This window comes from Ambystoma mexicanum, chromosome 1q (assembly GCF_040938575.1).
Source record: "Ambystoma mexicanum isolate Mex_15411 chromosome 1q, UKY_AmexF1_1, whole genome shotgun sequence".
NCBI lineage: Eukaryota > Metazoa > Chordata > Amphibia > Caudata > Ambystomatidae > Ambystoma > Ambystoma mexicanum.
Genome location: NC_090922.1, coordinates 999,749,425 through 999,765,405, shown reverse-complemented (window position 1 = coordinate 999,765,405; position 15,981 = coordinate 999,749,425). Strand labels below are relative to the sequence as shown.

The following is a 15,981-nucleotide window of genomic DNA, read 5'->3' as shown; positions in this document are numbered from 1 at the left end:
GGTGGAAAAACAATCAGAGGGATCTCGACGGGTGAGGGATTTTGGGTACACTACACGTCACGTTAGGGAAAGTGTTACAGGCATGCCCATGTCGACGTCCCCCTTCGATCCTCGAAAGACAAGATGCAATACTCTGCCATTACCACTAGATGTCAGACTATATGCACAGTATATGATTCTAAGCAGATTAACAAGCCTCAGAAATAACCTATAATATCATATCATCTGGTTGTCAATAGGACGAGTCCTTGGGTTGAACAACAGGAGGAGTGTCTAAAAAGATGTTATCTGGGACATGGCCCAGGGTAGTTTGCCAAGTGCCCGAATCATCAGCAGGGTCCAAGTCTGGGTCTTGAGAGACTGTCTTGAGATGCCTGAACTGGGTCAGGAACATAGTAAATGTCCTGATAGGGGTCATCCTGGAACACATCAATGGGAGTTTCCTGTGGATGCTTTTCATCTGGGGATGCAAACGGAGCACCAGGTGAAAGGAGCTGCGAGGACTTGAGAGGAATAGGACAAGGATCCACACACCTATGTCTTTTAAGGATATTCTCAAACTGGCCTGTAAAATTGATAAACTCAGCCACTTTGTCCATACATGCCTCACATTTTTCCCTAGTCCACCCAGAGGAGGTGGATTCATCAGTGGGAGATAAGGGCTGGGCAGATTACGCACAATCTTGCTGAAGGACTTTAGAACGAGGAGGAGAGGCCGGATAAATTACAAGTTACCCACCGTAGTGACTAACATACTCTTAGTCCATAGTCCCCTTTCCTCCATACTGTATCGGTGTCCCTCACTAGGGACGGAAGGCAGAATCTTTCACCAGAAAAAACCTTCTTCCCCTTTAAATTTAGAGGCGTGGCCCTGGGAGCATGGGCTCCCCTGACTCCACCCACCAGCGCCACTCCTCAGTCCTCCATTGAGGCGTGGACGATATTACAATTGCCTAAGTGACACCAGTTTTATTAGTGGGAGGATGGTGGGATGTATGGAGGGAAGGGAACTATGGACTATGAGTATTTTAGTCACTACGGTGAGTAACTTGTAATTTCTCTTACGTCCTGTGCCCTTTCCTCCATGCTGAATGGGCGATCACAACTGAATGTACGCCCAGGGTGGAGAGGTGACCCTCCTTAAGAAAACAAGTTCCTTAATACTGCCTGCCAGGATGCCGTGTCGGACCTGGAGCCGGCATCCCAACAGTAGCTCTTACAGAAAGCTGAGGGAGTTGTGTAAGTGGCCGCCCTGCTGATGACCTGAAACGGTACGTGTCTTTGGAAGGCGACCGTAGCGGCCTTGACTCTGACTGCAAGGGCATACATGTTTGCCGGAAGTGGCTTGTGTTGCCCCTCCTGGACGAGGCCATCATCCACCTTGCTATGGAGGCCTTGGAAGCCTGATATCCTGGCACTAACCCGACGAAGGTGATAAATATAGCCTCAGACTTGCGGAAGCTCTTGGTCCAGTCCAGATAGAACTCTGGCACTAGTCTAACATGAAGACAGTGCAGAACCCTCGGAGCATGGTCGTTAGGGTTTACGAAGAAAGTAGGCAGTACGATCTCCTCATTAAGATGGAATGCAGAGACTACCTCAGGTAAGCACGCAGGAGCGTTCAGAAGACCACCCTGTCCCTGTGAACGGTAGTATATGGCTCGGATGCCATCCGAGCTTGGATTTCGCCGACACAGCATGCAGACATAAGACCCACCAAGAGGGCTGTCCTAATGGTTACTAGCCTGGTGTCTGCAGACGCCATTGCCCAAAGGGTTTAAGCGCTCAGGAGCCCAGCACTATGTAGGGGTCTCTCACGAGGTGTGGCTTCTTGTTGGGCAGGTAGAGCCTGGTGAGGCCTGCCAAATGTCTTAACCACCAGATTGGCAGATAAGAAAAAACGTCGTCCTCTGAGTTCCGGTATGCTCTGATGGCTGCCAGATAGGCTTTGAGGACGAGCCAGATGGCCTTCAACTCAAGCCAGTTGATGTGGGCCACCTGCTCCTGACAGAACCCTCCCCGTGGACACTGTGGCTATCCAAGGTAGCTTCCCATCCTGCTAGGTATGAGTCCGTGGTGATGGTAACGTGTGGAGTTGGCTGACGAAAGGGCCTGCCTATCCGTAAATTGCTGTCCGTGCTCTACAAGGCTAGGTTGTGACGGAGATGCAGTAGAATGCAGACTGGTTCCGCCTGGGAACCCTTCTCCAGAATCCAGGAGGCTGTGCAGTGCAACTTCAAGGTAGTTGTTGTTATGGAGAATTCTCATAAATGTGCTAATTCCCTTCACCTTAGAGACCACCCCCATCAACTTTGCTGGATTTTGAGGACTTGATTTTTTTACTTGGAGCGAGTGTGAGCCTTTTTCCCCCACTCTCTCTCCTGTATTTTGATGTGTGTTTTACTTGTATTCTTTGAACATGGGGTTTTAGATAACGCCATAGGCGTCATCTTTTCATGTGTGTCACACAGCACCTTCAGTGCAGTGACACAGGGAAGTATTTTAGGCTGTCCCAAGGTTTAAACACCTTCTCTGGGATAAGCTACTGTTTCCCAGAGAAAGTAAAGTTAAATTGAGTTAAGTAGTCTTTTTAAATTCCTAGTCCCAGCACACACTATCTTCCTATAGAGTGCTGGAGGGGTGACTTAGTATCCCGTTTCTAGAAACTCATGTAGCAGTCCCCCTGCTACCCTTTCCTCTCGAAATGGCTGGTGGTAGTGTTTTAACAACAAACTACCATGATTTTTCCCCGACCGTGAACACTGTAGCTTAAAACCGTGGAAGTCATGATTTTCAAGATGGCGCCTAAGCCCCCATTGTTTAAAACAGGTCGCGGTCTTCTTTTTTCACCATTTCTTTTTGGAAAGGTCCTTCTAGTGGTTTTCTCTGCGCGCCAAACTAGGTTTGGCCCCTTTGTTTCTATGCCTTTGGCAGGCTTCAGGACTGAAGACCCCTCTTGCGTCCGAGTGTCTGGGGTGGGCAGGAAGTGAGGGAGGTGCCCGAAACTCCCTGTGCTTAGTGTCCTAGGGGACCCAAATGCACTCTGGCGTGATCGGCTGGCTGACTTCCAGCAAGGACAGCCACCCTGCTGGGTGAGTGGCAGCAAGGGTGGAATGAGAGGGAGAAAACTATTTAAAAGACGAGTCTCTTGGCTTGGAAGTAGAGTCGACCACTGGAACTAAAGAACCGAAGACGAGCTGGAAGAGGACGGCTGCTGCAACTACTGGACCGTTGTTTTGCCCGGTGGAGCCCGGTGGAGCCCTGCTGCAGGTTCGAATCGCCAGGTTTGGACAGAGAAGCCTCTTCAAGGAAGACGACTTCTTTTGAGTTGGTAGGACCAATCAACTCGTAAGCCATCTGGACACCATTCTCAGAGCTGGTTTGGATTAACCAGGGAGAAGGACACCAGTTTGTGTGCTTGAAGAGAGCAACCGGAATCAAAGAATTGCCATTTTGCCAGCTTGGTGATCCGTCCCCGTGCAGTGTAGGAGTCTCCCTTTGGGTTACCTATTGCCAAGAGGACAAGGCTGGTGAGGCCTACCAAAGGGTTACTACATACAATCTTGCCTAACAGCTTGCCTCTGTGGAGATGAGGAGGGAGGGTCAAGACAAATGGCATCTGAGTCAGGATTTGGAGTGAGGGAAAGCCAAGGTGCTTCCTCTTCAGGCTCACCTTGACCCCAATCTGGGCATTGGTCCGGTGAGTCCTGGCCAAATGGACTGTCTTCCTGAACATAGGGATCCTCATAGAGCTCTTCAGGTTCAGGGGGGGTGAATCTCCAGGAGGAAAAGTGTCCTTAGAAGGAAGGGACTTCTCAGACAAAGTCTTAGAGACGAGAGTATGTGCTTTACGGTTTATTCGCCGCAACAATGCCTGCGAGACTCTCGCTTAGCTCCGGTGGATTTTGTTTTTTAAAAGAGACGCTGTTATGGGTGGAATGCCCGAACGCATGCCGAGACGACGGATGCAGGGAGGGCGGCAGTTCATGAGGATCGGTTGGCGCCGTCGAAACTTTGGCGGGCCTGTTGGCATCTGATACTTCCTCGATAGGGCTTGTGGGGTTGTAGGCTTATCCTTGGGTGGTAAGGGTGTGCCCCTGTTGCCGGGGTGTGATCTCCCCATAGCAGGACCATGGGCCTACCTGTATGGTCTGGGGCCGGGCAACTGGGAACCACTGGGAACCGGAAAGTTCCGCAGAAAGGTCTTTGGCCTCCACATCAGAGCCGTGGCTGCCGCTGTAATTCTCGTCACTAAAGGCGTCAGCGCCGACGGGGGAAACACTTTTGGCCTGCATGGCGTAGGCTGCCCACCGTTTCATCGGCCTGTCTTTCAGCATCTTCGGACGTAAAAATATACAAGTCTTACAGGATCGCTCGACGTGGTCACAAGGTAGACACTTGTTGCACTTGCGATGGGTGTCTTTCCAAGGGTATTTTCTGTTACAGGACGGCCAGAATTTAAATGGAGTCCATAGTAGAGGTAAACGGTGGCAGCCAGAACAGAAAGTGAAAGAGGGGAAAAGGAAGAACAAGTTACTTACCAACTGGTAACGTTCTTTTGACTGGATGTTCTGCGAATGGATTGACAGACTCCCAAAGCAATATCAGTGATCAGAGGAGGAAGAAGAATTTAGATATACCCAATCAGATGGCAGAATAAAGCACTGCTTTACCAAAGGCCATATCTTGACCATGGAAAGAATCCAGGGAGTAATGCGTGACAAAGGTGTGGATGGAAGACCACGTTGCAGCCTCACAGATGTTCTTAACAGGAACTACTTGTTGCAGGGGTGTGGATGTAGCCACAACCCTAGTGGAGTGAGCTCGTAAACCCTCCGGAAGGTCCTTGCCAGCCAGTCTAACATTCAGCAATAATGAGGATAATCCACCTGGACAAGTCTGTTTGTGAACAGCCTGGCCCAATCAGTGTCCAGCGTACCCCACACAGAGTTGATCGTCCACTCTGACCCTGGACATCCTAGAAATATAAAAGCTCAGAGCTCTCCTAGGGTCCAACCTATGGAGTCACTCCTCTTCCTTAAAAGGATTAGGAGAAGGAGGATAGAAAGCAGGAAGTGCCACTTTCTGGCTTAAAATAAACTCAGACACCACCATGGGTAGGAAGGATGGACGTACCCTCAATACAACCCTAACCTTGTGGAACAAAGTAAAGGGTGGCTTAGATGACAGTGCCTGCAACTCGCTCACTCTGCGAGCAGATGTTACTGCAACCAAGAAAACCGTCTTGATGGTCAACAGTCTGAAAGGACGAGGGTGCAAAGGTTCAAATAGAGCACCTATCAAGAATTTCAAAACTAAGTTCAGATCCCAAACCAGCACCTGAAATGGAGACGGCGGGAAAACATTTGTGAGCCCTTTTAGAAACTGGGCAATCAAAGGAATTATAAAATAAGAACATTCCTCAGACAAGCGCTTGCAAATAGACAGCGCTGCCAGGTAACCTTAACCCTTTAAGTGCTGTGGGTATTTCCCCCCAGTGCGAGGGCCTTTTTTGGTGATTTCTGTATGTGGCCATTCAAGGCCTTTTAACTTTTTTGTTACATGAGATATCTCGGCAAAATTTGGCTCCTTTTTTCCCACATGTAGGCGGTCGTAACGCCACCCAGGGATCCTAGGTTGCTGTAGGGGGGGGTGAGAGAAAATAAGCAAAAAGGGCGCACATTTTGGGGTTTTTCAAAAAAATGCCAATAAAATGATGTACAAAGAAGCCTATGTTTTTTTCCTTGTAAGAGCTAGGAACAAATGGTTTGCTGTGCTGAATTCCCCAATTTCCTGACGTTCAAGAACAGGTTGAGTGGAAACGAAAAATTATTTTGATGTGGTTATCAACTGTTTTGTGAGAGGTAGGTGATTTTGCCCACTTTTGCCAATTGGACATGCATGGACGGAATTGAAGAAAAGGGTAGGAAAGCCTAATTGGAGGACAGAAAGGCATATCTTTCTGAAAAGTAGACAAAATTCCAAGTTTAGGAAGGGGTGATTTGCGTAGGTCAGGCAACAACCAGGTAAGATATACTTTGGTGTACCTCAAGGAGCCAGCTTGTAACCTTGCATATATAACATTTTCATGACTCCCTTCTTTGCCCACCTTGCCCAGGAGGGCATTCTATTCACCAATTACGCAGATGACACACACTGTGTCATCCCCCTCACTGGTCAGCACAATCAGGACAAAAGAGAACTTAATCGCATATTCACAATCATTGAACACTGGATGATTGTAAAGACTGGTAGGTGTCTGTACTTCCACTCTCTATATGGTAGAGGAGAGGCACAGAGGACCCCAGCCAAGATTCTCTATTTGGTAGCAATGGACGAGCAATCAAGGCCATGCTTCTCAGGAGGTGATGCGGGCTGGTTATTAAGTACAGTGTAGTCCCCGAACCCCCACAAAGGAATGTCCACACACTGTATTACTGAAAACACAGTCTTTATATAATATTCAAAGCTATGTACACGATCACAATGACGCACTTTGTACTCGGAAGTCAACAATGATAAATATATACAATTCTAAAGTGGTACCACCAATGTTATCAAATCTCATTAAAGTGCATCAACTGTACGGTTAAAATGTCACACAGATCAATAACGAGGAAACCAGCAATAGAGATAGGCAGGTACGTAAAATGGTTGAAACAATATTATTTCCTCCTATTAAGGTTTTACCCCCCCAATGTACTTGGTGGAGTAGAGTTCCCCGAAGATGCGTCTACCGATCCCTCTTGAGTGACTCCCTTTAAAGCAGGAGCCACGGATCGTCGAGAGGCGTCGAGGAACTCGGCGTTCGGTGTCGGGGAATCGACGGCCCTTCTTGAGTGCCCTCCCTTTAAGGAGGAGTCACGGGTCGTCGAACGTCCAACGGCGAAGAGGTTGAACTACGGCAGGGAAGTGGCAGCTTCGTTCCTAGCGGTGCTCGTCGACGACAAAGAGTTGGCGTCCTGCCAGGAAGAGGCGTGCGGGGCACCTCGGTGACGATAGTTCTGGACCACAAAGAGATGATGAAGAACTGTGGCCCAGCAAGGGCGTCGAGTCGTCGGCGTCTGTGGTCTTTAGGTGGCGGGAAACCCACCGGCGGATGCTCCTCGGCGCGCCGACGGTCGGGCCTTCTCCAGCGGGATAAAGCAGGCGACGATGCAGACGAGAGCATCCGATGATCAAATGAAGTTCTTAGGCAAACAGGAGCACGGCGGCGGTCGTCGACAGTGGCGGACAACAGTCCGGGTGTTTCTCTTTGAGATTCCGCGGCAGTCCCCGTCTCGGGTCGGCAGCCTGTCGAAGGTCTGTCTACCAGGGAGCTTTGGCAAAGATCAGCAGGTGCACGATGGTCCCTCGTAGCTCGGGAAGAGGGCGCCTTACCAGGTCCTCTCTGGGTCAGTCCTTTCAGATTGTGAAGGAGAGCAACAGCAATTCTTCTCGTCCAGCAGGGCTTCAAGGTCAAGCTTCAGTTACTCGTCGTAGTGGACTTCAGCTTCTGAACACGATTCCTAGCAGTGAGAGGTCCCCAGATATACTGTTGATCTCCCATTCATTCTGCTGGGTCACACTCAAGCATCCAATCACGACTAAGGGCATTCATGCAGGCAGGCAGCCAATCATGCACACAAGGTATTCAGGCCATTCACTTCTCTCCAGACACTCACAACAAGTTATGTGTATGGGGACAAGTACCAAGCCATTCAACACTCCAAACTGCATTCATACCGGTTTCGGGCAGGGCTGTCTCAGTCATTGTGTCAACCACCAGATACTAGACATCCACAACACAGAATGCATATTCGTCACACACTCTATTCACCCAGGTCCCACCCACAGGAGGTACCCACAACATACATCACCGGGAAGGCTCCAGCTAGTCTGGCCGGGCCTTCACAACAACACCATATATGGCACTTCCATCCAACAGCCAGTCAGGGGGAAGGGACAGAGTCAGGGCTTCCCAGGACTTTGGGAAAAAAAGGTAATGGGTAATAGAAAGCAGGAGGCCGCAGGGGACATTTTCTTTTCCATTCGGAATCAACTGATCCCAATGGCAGGGCTGGGGTATCCCAAAATGGAGGATACTCCGCGCACCTGTCAAATTCAGCATGGAGCTGCCACCAGCCCATACCCTGCTCTGCGGGCCACCCACAGGTGCCCAAAAACATACACTAGGGGCACAGTGTTGCACCCCCACCCATGGGTGCCATAAGGGTATGCACCGCCAGGAGTCCCACATGAACTCCTGCGTGGAAAACACGACAGAACACACGATAAAAAGCAGTAAAGGACAAGGATACGGAGGCCCTGTCCCTCCGATGCATTTCCAGCATCACAATGATGCTGAACAATCTCGCTTTAAACCGTGGAAAGACGGAACTCATGGTTGTGGGCTCTGACAAATTAGACCCAGCGTATAAACATTTTCAGTTGGGAGATGCTCTCATTCCCTCCCTTCCCAAAGGGAAAATCCTGGGGGTGGTTATGGACCAATCGCTTACTATGAATTCTTATGTGGCTAGTACTGTGTCCTCGGCCACCTATTATATTAAATTGCTATCTCACATGCGATCACTTATTCCTCAACCTAACGCAGAGTCCATTGCTCGTGCCATCATAGGATCAACATTGGATTATTGCTGCAGCCTCTTAGCAGGTGCTAGCAAAAAGACCATCAGTTGCCTTCAGGTGGTGCAGAACGGAGCGGTCAGTTATTTCCGGAATGGCCCATAGAGCACATGTTTCTAAGGCACGGTAATGGTATGATTTGCGCAAATCGGCCCAGAATTTATTACCCAGGAGCCCCGTCAAAGTCTGAAATGTGCCTAAAAAACCCACATTTTTCACTTTGTCAGGGGTTCTGGGTAAAACATTCTGGTCCGCTTTGCGCAAGTTAGACATCTGTGGATTCCTACTGGTGCCCTCTTTTCAGAAATGCATGGGGTTCCCAGTTTTCCTTGGTGGCTTGGACACCCTATGCCCAAATCTGTAGGTTATCTCCCCAAACCCTTTTGTGGTTATCAGTGGGTTAGCCTTTTCCCTTTGCGGCTAGATTGGTGAACCCACACATGTGAGGTACCGTTTTCATTGGGACACCTGTGGGAACGCGGGAAGGTATGACATCAGTTGTTGGCAGCGTTTCTCGGTGGTTGAGCAGAGTGAAATGTCTGGAAATTGTGTTTTTTACCCCGAAATTCGGAATTTGCCAGGGGTTCTGGGTAGTAGATTCTGGGCCAATTTGCGCAAGTCAGACCTCTGGATTCCCACGGGTGTCCTCTTTTGGGAAATGCATGGGGTTCCCCGTTTTCCTTGCTGGCTTTGACACCCTAGGCCCAAATCTGTAGGTTGCCCACATGAACAAATTGTGCGGGTTACCCTTTTCCTTTTGCGCCCCCGGTAGGTGCACCCACACATGTGAGGCACCTTTTTCGTTGCGACACCTGTGGAACACAAGAAGGTATGACATCTGTTAATGGCGACATGTTTCGGTGAGTGGACACAGGGAAATGTCTCTGAAATTGGCTGGAAATTAAGACAATTCTCAGACATTTCGCTCTGGCCACCCACCGAAACACACCACCAACAACACATGGCCTACCTTCCCGCATCCCCACGCAGGGGCACCTCATGCAGGCCTCACTGGGCCTCCTACAAACTGCTGCATGAGGTACACCTCCCCTCCATTTGGGGTGGGGGAGGGTGGAGAGGACCCACAAAAATGTATGGGACAGGCCCCCCGGTGGGTGGGGCAGTAAGGTTTGGGCACCCTGGGGCCAGATTGGCACACCAATGTGACCCTCTGCGCCAAGGCAAGTTTCATAAACAAAGTAAATAATTCAAAATGGCAGGCTGCCCTTTAGCGGGGGCGGAGGGGCCCCCAACACTGCTGTGGAATTTTCTAATGTGAAGGGGGGTGCACCTCTCCACCACCACCCCAATTGGAGGGACGGCCCATCTCATGTAGCCCTCCCCAGGGGCAGATAAGGGGGAGGGGGAGGGGGCAAGTCCTACACTCCACCCTGGGCTCAGGCGTCCGTTCCTAGGATTGATTGATTGATATTTTATCTCTATCGCGCTCGTACACAAGTGTTTCAGAGCGCGACAAGGCAAGGGAGGGGAGGGGAACAGGGGAGAACAGCGATCTTACTAGGCCCAGTGACATTGAGAATGCGCAAGTGCATGGGAGAGGGGGGAGGGGACAAGTGCATGGAAGGGGGGGAAGAGGTGGAAAGTGCGAAGCAGAGGAGAAACAGATAAATAACAATAAATAAATAATAAAGGCAACAAACAGTGGTAATGCAGCCAGCAATTTGCAAGTGCTAGGTTTAAGGCAGCAGACAGGGTAGGTCTGATAAGTGCAGGAAGAAAAAGGGGGAGCTGTATGGGTACAGATACAGACCCCAGTGCAAGGGGTGGCCTAGAGGCAGTGCGGGAGGGTGGCAGGATGAGCAGGTACCTGGGCCCAAAGGACAGAGGGTGGCCAGGTGCACGGTGCCAAGAGAGAACAGATCAGCAGGGGAGAGGGGGAGCGAAGGCAGAAGAAAAGAGGAAGGACTTTAGGTGCTTCTGGAAACAGAGATGGTTCTCCCCAAGTTTTAGAGTGGCAGGGAGGCTGTTCCAGAGGGAGGCCCCAGCCGAAGACAGAGATCTACCCCCAGCTCGTTTCTTAGAAAAACGACTGACCCTGTGTGAGTTGGAGGTAGAGGAGCGAAGAGCTCGAGAGGGGAGGTATTTGCGGAGGGATAGATGAAGGTATTTTGGACCCAGGCCCCAGAAAGCCTTGTGGACAATGCAGAGGGCTTTGAATTTAATCCTTGCATCCACTGGGAGCCAGTGGAGAGATTTCAGAGCTGGAGAGATACGATCCCAGGGCTTGAGGCCAAGGACAAGTCTCACAGTCCTGTTCTGGATTAGTTGCAGAGGGCGGAGAGTAGAGGCAGGTAGATTTAGAAAGAGGCTGTTACAATAGTCCAAGCTAGAGAGAACCAGAGCTTGAGATACCATAAGCTTCTGGGGGAAGGAGAGGAAAGGCAGAGTACCTCTGAGGAGATGCAGTCGGAAATTTGACTTTTTAGAGACCTCGGAGATGTGGGCGGAGAAGGAAAGGGTGGAGTCGAAGATGACCCCGAGGTTCTTAGCCTCGCAGGTGTGGGTAGGAGGACGGCCAAGGGAGGCCGGCCAGAGAGTGAGTGGAAAGGATGGTGAAGGTGTCCCGATGAGTAGGATCTCCATCTTGCTGGCATTCAGACAAAGATCATTGGCGGCACACCAATCTTGAATGGCAGTTAGGCAATCAGAGATGAGAGGGAGAGGAGGTGGCAGAGGGCAGCCTGAAAATGGGTTGAGTGTCGTCAGCGTAGCACTGGAAATTAGAGCAGAAAATGGCAATGCAGTGGGCAAGAGTTGCCAGGTATTGGTTGAAAAGCCAGGGCGAGAGGCTAGACCCCTGGGGAACACCACAGGTAGAGAGGAAAATAGATGAAAGGAAGGACCCAAGTTGGACCTGGGAGGGTCGATCTGAGAGGAAAGAGGTCAGCCAGGCCAGAGCCTGATCAGTGATACCCAGGTTTTCACAAAGACGGTTGAGCAGGATGGTATGGTTCACCGTGTCAAAGGCAGAAGAGAGATGGAGGAGGATGAGGACAGAGGGAATGTTAGACTCAAGGTTGGAGAGCAGACCTACACGGATGTTCAGGTGAGCAGTTCAGGAGCAGATATCTGGTCCCAGGGAGGGCTGTATGACATGGCACCCACTGCATTGCGGGTGGGGCGAGACGGGGTCACCACCCCGTCCCATTAGAAAATTCCCCGTCCCTTTGGGGTGCCCCATAGCCCCCCCTAAAAGGAGTTCCACCATTTTCGATTTTTTTTCTTTGTTTACAAAACTTGCCTTGGCGCAGAGGGGCACATTGGTGTGCCAGTCTGGCCCAGGGTGCCCAACCCTTACTGCCCCACCCACTGGGGGGCCTGTCCCACAATTTTTGATGTCCCCCTCCCCCCTCACCCCAAATGGGTGGCAGGGGGACCTCATGCAGGCCTCCCTGGGCCTCCTACAACCGGCTGCGTAAGGTACACCCCCCTCCATTTGGCATGGGGGCAGAGGGACACCAAAAATGTACAGGACAGGCCACCCGGTGGGAGGCCGGCTGGCGAAGTTCGTCAGCGTGTGGGAGTCCATCTCCACCGACCCTTGGGTGCTGGACGCCCTGGCCCAGGGGCACGCCCTCGAGTTTCTAAAGAAGTGTCCCCGCATTCCTCCCGTGGCCAGGAAGGAAAACCACGTCCCTCAACTACTACTGGAGGTAAGGGCGATGCTCAAGAAAGGTGCCATCGAGCTAGTCCTGAAGAGGCTCCGGGGTATACTCCAGGTACTTCCTTGTGAAAAAGAAGACAGGAGGATGGCGGCCCATTCTGGACCTGCGACGACTGAACAAGTACATCAAGGCACCGAAGTTCCGGATGGTCGCCCCCCAGCATGTGCTGGGACAGCTGGAGGAGGGCGATATCCTGTCGTCGTTGGATTGGGAGGGTGCATACTTCCACATCCCCATTCTAAAAGGACACCGAAAGTTCCTCAGGTTCGTGGTCCAAAGACGGCACTACCAGTTCAAGGCCCTCCCGTTCAGATTGAAGTCGGCACCCAGGGTTTTCACCAAGTGCCTCGCACCAGTGGCTGCGCGGCTGCGCTTGCAGGGGATCCACGTCTACCCCTAACTGGACAATTGGCTCATCCGTGCAGGGACAAGGGAGCTCGCCGTAGAACACACAGCGAAGACCGTCCAGCTGCTCACGGACCTGGGGTTCTCCATCAACTTCCCGAAATCCCAACTGGTCCCCTCGCAAGTCGCATTGTTTCTGGGAGCCAAGCTCGACACAGTGGCGCTTCTGGCCTCGCCGTCGGAGGATAGGACAAAGGCCATCCTGGGCAAGGCTCGCCGTCGGAGGATAGGATAAAGGCCATCCTGGCCAAGTTGCAGCATCTGCTGGCCACGGATGTGGCCAGGGTGAGGTCCATCAAGTCCCTCCTCGGGATGATGTCCTCTTGCATATATCTCGTGCGCCTGTGCAGGCTTCGGATGTGCCCTCTACAGGAGTTCCTCGACGCCCGCTGGATCCAAGCAACGAGCAGCTTCGAGGACAGGATCCCTCTCAACGAGACCTTCCGACGAGCGATCCGGTGGTGGGGCACCCACGCTCATCTGGCGGCAGGGACAAACGTTCAGACCCCAGGCAACCAGGTAACGGTGACGACTGATGCCTCCCTGGAGGGGTGGGGAGCGCACACCGGAGAGCTTCACGCGAGAGGCCTCTGGCTTCCGGAGGAGAAGCCGCTCCACATAAACATCCTGGAGCTCCGTACAGTGTTCTGGGCCCTCAGGTCCTTTCTCTCGTCCCTCAAGGGCAAGGTGGTGAGGATCTTCAACGACAACACCACCACAATGTTCTACATTCGGAAGCAGGGCGGAACCAGATCCCCTGCCCTATCCAAGGAAGCCCAGGATCTGTGGCATTGGGCCGTTGCCCAAGCGATGTTTCTGGTGCCGTTTCATCTGGCAGGGATTAAAAACGCCATTGCCGACTCACTCAGCAGAGAGCTGCGCTCATGCCACGAGTGGGAACTACGCCAGGATCAAGCGGATTGACTTTCAGCGATGGGGCAAACCCCAGATTGACCTGTTCACGACGGCGACAAACTCCAAATGCCAGAGGTTCGCCAGCAGGTTTCCCCAGCCTAGGAGCATGGCCAATGCCTTCTCGTTCCCCTTGGACGGCCTGTTCCTATATGCATTCCCTCCGTTGCCGTTGCTGCTCCGACTCATCAACCAGCTCAAGAGGTTCCGGTGCAAGATGATCCTCGTCGCACCGGCGTGGCCGAGGCAGATCTGGTTCCCGGACCGTCTGGACTTGTCAGTGTCCCCACTGGTCAAGCTGCCGCTGGACGCAGATCTTCTTTCCAGAGAAGGAGGCGCCATCCTTCATCACGACCCGGAGTCACTGAACTTGCAGGCCTGGCTCCTGCAGCACTAGAGTTTGGAGGGTACGATTTCACGGCTGACTGCACAGAGGTTCTTGCAAAGGCCAGGGCGTCCTCAACTCTGAAGTGCAACGGTCATAAGTTGAAGAGGTTCTCTGTCTGGTGCTGTGTACAGAAGATCAACCCTCTATGGATTACGGCACCTCAAGTGCTACCATACCTACTGTCGCTGGCCAAGGCTGGACTAGCTCACGCCTCCATCAAGATACATCTGGCAGCGATCTCCCGATACACCAGAACTACAGTCCTTGTGGTCTCATCGGCTGGTGAAGGAATTTATGGAAGGACTGTTCCAATCGTTCCCGCCGGTGAAGGCTCCAGCCCTGGCGTGGGAGCTCAACGTGGTGCTGACCAGGCTCATGGAGCCGCCATTCGAGCCCTTGCATTCGGCTCCTTTGAAGTTCGTGTCGTGGAAGACAGCATTCCTGGTGGCCATCACCTCCGCACGACGCGTGGGAGAGATCCAGGCCCTATTCTGCATGCCCCCATACTTGACTTTCCACGATATGAGGGTGGTGCTGAGGACGCACCCCTCCTTCATGCCCAAGGTGCCGTCCGGACTTCCATCTTAACGAGCCCTTGGTGTTACCAGTTTTCTTCCCGTCGCCTTCGTCGCCGGCCAAGAGGACTTTGCACTCGCTGGATGTAGCTAGAGCGCTTAAGTTCTATGTGGACCGAACGAAGAGTTTTCGGAAGACATCACAGCTGTTTGTGAACTTTGGACCTGTGAACCAGGGGAAGGCTCTCTCGAAGGCTTCCATTTCCAGATGGCTCTCCGGCTGCATCATGCATTGTCACCGGTTGGCAAACCGACCGCTGCCCGGCCGTCCGAGAGCCCATTCGACTAGAGCGATCGCTGCTACTACAGCGTTCTTGTCTGGTGTGCCCCTGCTGGACATCTGCAGGGCTGCTACGTGGAGGTCGACGCACACCTTCACGAGATTCTACTGCGTCGACCGCGATTCCAGGGAGGAGTCCAGGGTCGACCATGCAGTGCTGCTTGCGCAACCTGTTTGCCTGAAGGTGGGCCTGGTAGGGAGGTAAGAGTTGCTTAATGTTGAGTTTATGTAATGCTTAATGTTGAACCTTTTGCCACCTCCCGTGGTTGTGCATGTGTGTACTGCTATGTATTCTTATATTCATGAGCATGTGAATCCATGCCAAACCCCATGCTGATGAAGGAACAAGTTACTTACCTGTAACTGTTGTTCTCCAGCATGGGTCTGGCATGGATTCACATGCGAACCCTCCCTCCTACCCCTCTGCAGCTCTTCACTCGGTCATACTGCCACTTTACACTTTATGTGCTACCAAATCTGAAGATGGCTGCCAGAGGCGGGGCTAAGGGAGAGGGAAGTCATTGGCTGGGGGCAGTATGACCCAGAGACCAGTGATTGGTTAATACTAAAAGACAGATCAGAAACGAAACTGATACTGATTTGTTCTTTACCGAGGATTCCCAGCCTGACAGGGAATATTCATGAGCATGTGAATTCATGCCAGACCCATGCTGGAGAACAACAGTTACAGGTAAGTAACTTGTTCTCCCAACCCCCCCTCTCCCGCCAGACCCCAAAGCATGGGGGCACATATGTGCACAACCCTGGGGGCAGATGGCTGATAAAAAAAAAAGGAATGGGGGTGGGGGTGGGGGGAGGCTGGTTTTTTTTTGCCCCCCTTAAATGGTGGTGGCCCTCCCCCTCCCAGGTGGGGGCCTGACACCACGGTCGGTTCAGTCTTGCTTGGAGGACGCCTTGCCGCGTTGGCCTCCCTGGCGACGACGGCGGGATCCACCCGACTTGCCTCGTCCCCTGTAGGCTTCTTGCAACGAAGAGCGGGCCACCTGGGGGAACGTAGAGGAGCCACCGCCGAATCCCTTGGAGGCACCTTGCTTGCCTCCGGAGTTCCGAAAGGACGGCCGTCGTTGCTGGAGAACTCCTAGGGCC

At 52.2% G+C, this 15,981-nt stretch overlaps 1 protein-coding gene across 6 annotated transcripts in view; it reads right to left on the bottom strand.

The window, feature by feature from the left end:
- ZZZ3 (zinc finger ZZ-type containing 3) overlaps positions 1–15,981 on the bottom strand; it is a 707,971-nt gene that overhangs the window by 406,269 nt on the left and 285,721 nt on the right. The gene's annotated exons all lie outside the window — the stretch shown is intronic.